Below are 9,165 nucleotides of genomic sequence, written 5' to 3'. Positions count from 1 at the left end.
GGTGAGGAGGTTGCTTTTGGGGGTCCTCATTTTGGGCGTGCCGGCTGCGGATGTCCTGGCAGTGGGCGACCTAGCCGTTAATAACAAATAGGATTAAAATTGACACGTAGACAACCCGGGTTTCACCGTTTACCCGCCAAGGGAAAATCCCAACGAAATGAAAGTTCGTGGTTTTAAAAACAAATCTCATAGTTCATGGGAAAAACCGGAATTCGGGGAAAGGTTTTGGCTTAAAAAGCCAAAAACTCTTTTTAAAATCCAAAAACTACTTGTAAAATGAACCCTTAATTCAGGGACTGTTTTTGTAGTTCCCTCTTTTTATCCTAACATTTTGTCCCTTGGATCCTGACGTTTTGGGACAGATCTGTAACGGCCGAGCTCGATTGGATTTCCAAGGACCTACTAGAAGCTATCGATGGTAAGGTAATGGATCGACATCTTATGACTTCACCTCAGCTCTTCACTACGGAGGAAACATCCCTCGAAGAGCCACATGAAGTGAGGTATGCGGCTGTCGGATAGGTTTGCCTAGAGGTGCCCACGGTTCCAGAACCGCTGGTTACGGTTTTGAAAATTGCCGAACCGAAACCGAACCGCGAGGGTGTTTCATGCTTACGATTGCGGTTCGGAACCGACCATTTTCCGGTGAATTTTTACCATTTTTCACGGTTCCGAACCGCCGCTTTTTTTTTGCAGTTCGAACTTTGTTTCACAGTTTTTCGGTGGTTTTTCGCGTTCTGTTTTGGAACCGCTCGAAACCGGCAATTCCGGCACAGTTTCGGTTCAAAAAATTTTGTTCAAAAATTGACGATTTCGGTTCAGGTAAATTCTCTTGGTTTCGGTTAGGAACCATAACCAGCTGTTACGATTTTATTCTTTTTGTTATGCTTGGGTCGGTAAACCTTGGACCGGTCTAGGTTTGGCAACTACGTCGCCAAATGTTAGAAGTTATGCTATTTTATTCTTTTTGTTTTCGGTTAGTTTTCAGACTATTAATTGTTTTCTTGTTTCTTTATTATTAGAGTCTAGCGTAATTAAAAATTCAATTTCGGGTTTGCTTTGTTGTTTTTTTTTCGAAATCTAGGAGGTCAACCAACTCTAGGGGCCCTTAGTACTCCCTCTGTCCCTTCAAAACTAACTCATTCCAACTCACATTTTATTGTATTTATCATATTCCGCCCCATAAAATTTATCATATTTCACTTTTTACCATATTTGGTAGTGACCTCATATTTCACTAACTTATTCCAACTCACATTTTATTATAAAACTAATACTCCATAAAAAAGTAGAGTCCACCCTTTACTAACTTTTTTAATTCACTTTCCTTACATATTTTAAACCCGTGCCTGGTCAAAGTGTGACAAAATTTAAAGGACAGAGGGAGTATTATAAATAGGGCATGTTTCGTTAATATTATCAATTAATTCCATTGTCCCATTAAATATGAAACAATTGTTTTTTGGTACGAAAATTTATGTAGTGTTGTGTTGTGAGAAAAGAGAGTAAAGCATGAGAGAAAAAAAAGTAGAGAGAGAGAGTTGTTTCCAATTTAGGAAACGTTTAATTTTGAGTGGGACATCTAAAAAAAGAAAACATTTCATTTTTAATAGGTCAGAGGTATTATTTTTCCCAATTTCTTATCACAAACCTCCTGATCCTACTCTCTACGCTGCCCGACGGAGAAGTCTCCGCGCACAGCCATCAAACCCCACCGCTGACCTATGATTGGGTGCCAGAATACAGCCGCCCTTGGGCAATTCTCATATCTTGAACGGTTGAGGAATTCAGACCTTAACAGTCTGACTCCGCCCCTAACTCAAGTAATTGCACCATCCATGAGTAAAGTAGCTATGCAGCCCAACGTGATCGTGCAGCCTGTTGAACCCAAAGGTGAAGAGAAGTGGAGTGGGCGCCCGAAGAGAATGATTTCCGATCAAGAATCTAACAGGTGGGGCTATTCTACTATACCAAAGAAGGATGACCTTATATGTTTAGTACTCACTTTGATCACAATTAATTGAAAAAACTTTCCCTTTTCAGCCGTCTACGATTAAATGACTCTTTTATTTTTTAGTACTTTTAGAGTAATAGACTACATATTCCACTAATTATTTCACTCATATTTCATTATTAAGCTACTTCCTTTGTCACAGCTAAAATGACACATTTATTAGTCGGTACGAGATTTTAGAAGTTGTTGGTTAAAGTGGTTAATTGAAGAGAAATGGTAGATATACGTATTAAATGGAGAGAGAATGCGAGTTGAATATTTAATTGGGTACAGAAAAAAGTGATTGAATGTATTAATTGGAGAGAGAAAATTGCTAAAAATAGAAATGTGTCATCTTAGTTGGAACAAACTTAAAAGGAAAATGTGTCATCTTAGTTTTGACGGAGTGAGTACTATTTTAAAATAGGACATACATTTCATTGACTTTTTCTAGTATATTCCCTTCGTCCCATAAAAATATGTGCACTTTCTATTTTCGTCTGTCCCACACAAATATGTGCCTTCCATTTTTTAAAGTTATCCCAATTTATTATCTCTATATATCAATTAATTTACAACTTTTACCATTATTAAACACTAATAGTAACGTGGTTCTCATTATCCACTAACACTAATTTAACTACCTTTCTTCTCCTCTCTCTTACTTTACTAATTTTGTCTTAATTCTCGTGTTATATTAATTTCTCGTAATTTTATGGATGGAGGGAGTTTTTCTTAAAGTTCGAATCGAGTCAACTCATGTCAATTAATGATGAAACTCATGTCAATTAATGATGACGAAAAGAGTACAATTTAATTTCATTTAACTAAGAGAATTTCGATTGTGTTATAATAAAAATGTGGATTTTCAATACCATGGATTGATGCTGGTGAAAAAATTATAAAAAAATGTTCTCAATATTAAAGATATCAGCTAGAGACTATATAATTGTGAGATGTCCACATTTCGAATTTGACGTTTCACATTTCAAATGGTTGAATTATCATATTAGCCAAATTCATGACACATGGTAATATTGTCGATCTTTTCGCACGTGAATACTACTATCATCTTGTCATTTTTAGACGCAAATCTCGCGTTAAATTAGTTCAAAATTCCAAATTCACACATCACTTCACTAGTTTGTTTATATGTTGAAGAACAAGTTCAAAATCCCAAATTTTTTTACTACAAGTTTGTTTATATGTTGGAAAACCCGCAGTTCAAAATCCCAATTTTTCCTACAAGTTTGTTTATATGTTGGAAAACTCGCTGTTCAAAATACCAAATTTCTACTAGTTCGTTTATATGTGGGAAAACTCTTAGTTCAAAATCCCAAGTTTCTGCGTAATTATCATCAATTATCTTTATACAAACTTTCCTGTTTTGTCTTTTTAATTGACTTCCTCGTCTTCTTAGCAAGGTGACTTCACTTATGGAATTGTATCAGTGTGTCGTGGCCTATTTAAACCATTACACTTGAGACATTGTAGTATACCACAAATACGCAGCACTTCCACTAATCAATACATAGAGTATGATTTCTGGTCAAAGAATGGCAATCAAATTTCTTTTTATTGTTCTGGTGTGTTTGTTTGTTTCAGGGAATGCAGAAGTGAGATGCATACAGAGTGAGAGAGAAGCTCTTTTAAGCTTCAAGAGTGGACTCATCGACGACTACGGATTTCTCTCCTTGTGGCAAAGCACCGAATGCTGCAAATGGTATATATGGTGTTGAGTGCAGCAACACCACTGGCCATGTCATCACCCTCCACTTAATACTACTAATTATGTTGGTGTATTGCAAGGTGAGGTTGGTTCTTCCTTGCTTGAGTTGCATCATTTGAACTATCTTGATCTCAGTTCAAATGATTTTGGAAGCAATCCAATTCCAGAATTCATTGGTTTCATGAAACAATTACAACACTTGTTTCTCATGGGTTCTAACTTTTTCGGGATTGTTCCTCCTCATTTAGGGAATCTTACCAACCTTCGCACCCTTGGGCTCTCACATAACTCTTTGAGGGTTAAGAATCTTGATTGGCTTACTAGTCTCTCTATGTTGTCTATTCTTGATTTGAGTCAAATCAACTTAACTTAAGACATACAATCTGGCTGCCACATATCCTAAGTCTTCATTTCCTCTATGAATTGCAGTTGGACTCTTGTAATATAAGCACAATTCTAGTGGAACCTTCTGCTAATTCATCTTCAACATCTCTTTCCATTCTTACTCTGTCTCATAATCACCTCACTTCATCCTCGTTCCATTGGCTACCTAACATAAGCACATCTCTAGTGGAAATAGATATTTCAGACAACGCTTTAGCTTTCCCGATTCCTGATGCATTCATAGAGGGATTGCTTTTTATTGAGCATCTTGATCTTTCCTATAATATGCTTGAAGGTCAAATGCCAAAATCTTTGTGGAATCTGAGTCATTTGTGTGTCTTAGTCCTTTATGAAAATGACTTAACAGGAAACCTTGATGAATTGTTTGGAAATACATCTGACAAAGGAATATTGGAATCACTCCAAATTCTAGACTTGGCTCATAATAAACTCAATGGACCAGTGCCAGACCTGAGTACATTTACTACACTATTAGAAGTTTACTTTGAGAGTAACAACTTCACGGGCTTTATTCCTCTAAGTATTGGCCAGCTCTCTGAGCTTCGTGTTCTAGATCTTTCTGACAATTTGTTAGAAGGTGAGGTCTATGAATCCCATCTCATAAATCTCAACAAGTTAAAGAAACTACATTTATCCTTCAATTCATTGATATTGCATTTTGCTCATGATTGGATTCCAACTTTTCAGTTGGATGCTATATGGTTAGCAGGATGCAATGTGGGCCTATCTTTCCCAAAATGGATTTGAACTCAGAGAAATATCATAGATCTTGATCTCTCTAGAACTAATATAGCAGATGAAGTCCCGACATGGTTGTGAAGTCCCGACATGGTTGTGGAGAGTATCCCCTTTATTAGAGGACATATTTCTTTTTGATAATCAAATTACTGGAACTGTTCTGAATCTCGCAGTCACTTCCATCATTTGCTTAGATCTTCGTAACAATAGTATCTCAGGTCTTATTCCATTATTTAATAAAGATGTTGAAATAATTCTGATGAGTGGAAATATGTTCTCCGGTTCAATTTCATCTATCTGCAATGTTCTCTATGGTCAGTTTTTGAGCCTTTACCTCTCCGGTAATCAATTGGGAGAAGAGATTCCCAACTGTTGGGAGAAAATGCCAAAATTGTTCTCTCTCAATTTGGGAACCAACAAGTTTAGGGGTGAAATTCCTCCTTCTTTGGGGTCCATATGTGACCTCGCGCACTGCATTTGCGTAGTAATAGTTTATCTGGAAGGATTCCTTCCACTTTGAGACATTGCTATCATTTGCAGTTAGTTGATGTTGCAGGGAATGAGTTAATAGGAGAGATTCCCACTTGGATTGGGGAGGTGTATAAAATGGTTTTTCTAAGTCTTTCCAGAAATAAATTACATGGCAGTATTCCTGTTGAAATATGTAATCTTACTCAAATTCGAGTTCTGGACTTGTCAATAAACAACTTGTCAAGAAAAATACCAGATTGCTTCGACAATTTTACTTCTATGGCTCAAAAGAATACACCATCTGATTCGATTCGTTTGGGTTATTATGAATTCATCGGTTACAATAGTATTCTTCCAAATAAGCATATTATAAGGTACTTCGCATATTCGTTAATTCAATGAAAGGGTCAGGAAATGGAATACAGGAAAAATCTCATATTTCTCAAACTCATTGATCTTTCAAGTAATGGATTGTCTGGAAACAATCCCAAATCATTTTCTAATAAGAGGATTGATTTACTGGCAGCGGAAGCGGTGTTGCATGGATTAACATAATTTAACAATTATTAATCACACCAATAAATCACATAATAATCAGATCTATTTAACAGATTATTTAGACAAAATCTATTCGCGTAATTCTTACATGTATCATGCTCATAACTTGAATTAATCATGCTTTAACAATAATGAAACCTAAAACATGCTTTTCTACGGAGCAGAAAAATACCTACTTAATTCTCCAAAGAATTGAAGATGCTAGCTGCTTCTCCACGTGACGCTTTGAATACTAGACCACAAATATTCTCTCTGGTTCCCGAACTGTACTCCGATATCAGTGTGGGCTGATCTCACCAGAATACTAGGACTTAAATAAAAAAGACATAAGAAATCCTTTGGAATAGGAGTAGAATTCGAATTCCTCTTCAGCTAGAGGGAGTCGAAATTTTTGAAAATTTCAAGTATAAAATTGTGATCATTTTGTCTCCTTTATTCTCCTATTTATATTAAGTTCCTTTTGGGCCCTGACAGGGATCTATAGAAGGTTTTGGATATGGGCTCATCCAATTTACTTTTTACTTATTAAATTGAACCCACAATTTAATATAAGTTATAATTGGAATATTATGAGCAGCCACACTACAGTAGTAATATTGAACTCTCCCCATCCAAATCCGAAATTATAAGTAATCTGGGTTTCCGTTTAACTTTCATTTCTCGCGCTTAAGATAAAAATGTCCATTAATTAATTAATATCTGCTATGGAATTAATTAATTAACTTCTTATTAATTTCAAGAGTGGACTTAGTATGAAACGCTCATTTATTATTCATAGAGTAATCAAACTCCAACTAGCTAGGTTCCGAATAATAAAACCTTGTTTCGCGCTCCTCTTGAGGACATTATCAAACGAGACTCAGCTCGCGCACGATTCAATATAATAGCAATCCTAGCACCGCTAGATATTGATCACCACTACCCAATATATCAGGATCATTGGGTTACGAAAAACCCGCAGCATTTGATAAGTCAAAGTAATGCATAATTAATATCGTATGCTCAATGCTAACCTACATTGATTAAGAAACAAATATTTATCAAGACCTCGCCTTTCAGTAGATAGCATAAGGACAAGTCTTGCTGTTAGATCCGTTCTGTGCTATACCACACCAATGTCATCTTATTTCAGTAAGGCTTAGAAATATGCGGACTGACATTGCTCGATGGATAGTCAAATTCCAACTAGGTTGTGAAATTCATCTTTTTCTTTGTTTAGAACTGACCGTGTTACCTTAAAGTGAACGCCGCCCACAACCGGTCTACTAAAACAAAGACTTAGACTTTGTTAAGTTAACTTATACATTTAAACATGCATTAACATCCATTAAATGTAAAACATAACAACGTTATGACAAAAATAATCTGTTTTATTCATTGGAAAATAAAATAAGAGTTTTACAGTATTTAATCACTCGAAACGTGATTTCTAGTATACCAACTCTAACACTATCATCAAATAGTTTCACAGGTTTAATTCCAGATATTGGTGAAATGGAAATGCTAGAATGTCTTGATCTATCAAAGAATCAATTGTTTGGGAAGATACCCACAAGCATGACACAATTATGGTTGAGTGTTCTTGATTTGTCGAACAACAGCTTGTCTGGAAAAATTCCAACAAGTACTCAACTTCAGAGCTTCAATGCATCTGCTTATGCTAGGAATGATGGACTTTGTGGGGCCCCTCTTGTGTTGTGCGCTGAAGATATCTTGAAGCCACCCACCACTAATTCGGGGGGAAACACGAAAGAGAAAAACACCAACCTATCTTTTATGCAAGAAGTGGGAATATCAATGGCCTTTGGTTTTATATTTTGATTTTGGGGAGTTGTTGGTACTTTCATACTGAAGAAGTTATGGAGAATTGCATTCTTCAACTTGTTTGATGCCGTTGGAGATCGGTTCTATGTGAGGATTGCTATATCTGTGTCCAAATTGAGAAGGAAGCTGAAATAACAAGTAATTATTCTACACTTTACTTCAATTTTAACCATTATATTTGTTTAACTATATATGTTTATCCATACAGAGGTGATAACTTTACTGACATACACTTACAGATAAATACGTTCATGATTTAGCCATATGTATAAATTTAGCTATAGATACATGTGTATAGTTTTAAAAGTTTAGGGCAATGAAATTACATTAAACCATGATTGATTGTTATGATTTGATAATTGAATATATAATTTGTTTCTCCAAAATAATATAATTTGTTTTTTATTATCTCAGGATATTATCCTCTCTTTGTTTTCTTTGTGAATAGATGTGGACAAGCAGCTGGTAGTTGTACAACAGGAAAGGAACAAGCATTATTGCATATAACACATTATGTTGCTCCTGTATTTAATACTCCATATTAGAGATGATGCTATGTTCTATGTGCTTATTATTATCAAAGTAAGTGTTTTTTACTACATTTTATTATCATGTATTTAGAGATGATGTTACTGAAATGTAGTACTACTGAATCATGTTTTCGTTGTGTATTTTTGGGCGCCGGAATCACAAAAGTTCTGCCGAAGGGATTCTTGGAGAGTAATAAAGGGGTGGGAAAAATGTCGCTGGCGAGCATGTGGTGAGTAGTACGTTTGGCGGTTTTACATCGAAACAATAGAGTCGTATCAAGAGAATGGCGGTTTTACATTGAAACAATAGAGTCATATCAAGAGAATCGAAAACTATTCCCTCCATCTTATAAAAATATGTGAAACTTTTTATTTTCATCTGTCTCATAAAAATATGGGCATTTCCATTAATAGAAAATTTTCCTAATTCATTATTCATATATAGAACCTATACCATTATGGTCCACCATTACATCATTAAACACATAATAACGTGGATTTCACTATTTATTAAAACTATGTTAACTACTCTTATCCTCCCTTACTTTACCAATATTGCATTAATTCTTGTGTCATTTCAAATGCCCATATTTTTATGGGATTGGGGAAGTATTATGGAACACATTATACATCGAAACAATAGAGTTGTATCAAGAGAATCTACTACCTCCCTCTGTCCCATGAAAGTTCGTTTCTTTTCTGCACTTGTTTTAAAAATATCATAATAACTCGTTTGGAAAAATAATAATAAATAGTTAAAGTGGAGATAAAGTAAAGTAAGAATGAGAATAATATAGCTTATTGTCAAATTTCATTTTTCAGAAAATTTTTCTATGACATTAATTTATAAACATATATTTTTCCTTTCCATGTAACACACAAAATAATATATTCTAAAATCTCATGTCATTACTGAT

The 9,165-nt window shown here is 35.2% G+C and overlaps 1 pseudogene; it reads left to right on the top strand.

Moving 5' to 3' along the window:
- The first annotated feature begins 3,242 nt into the window (after nt 1-3,242).
- LOC125189935 (receptor-like protein EIX2) lies at nt 3,243-7,853 on the top strand (annotated as a pseudogene).
- Nucleotides 7,854-9,165: the final 1,312 nt, after the last annotated feature.

The sequence above is a fragment of the Salvia hispanica genome, chromosome 5 (genome assembly GCF_029641045.1).
Source record: "Salvia hispanica isolate PSC_SH4W2 chromosome 5, Shi_PSC_v1, whole genome shotgun sequence".
NCBI lineage: Eukaryota > Viridiplantae > Streptophyta > Magnoliopsida > Lamiales > Lamiaceae > Salvia > Salvia hispanica.
The sequence above is the reverse complement of the archived record's forward strand: the minus strand, read 5'-3'. Positions and strand labels throughout refer to the sequence as shown.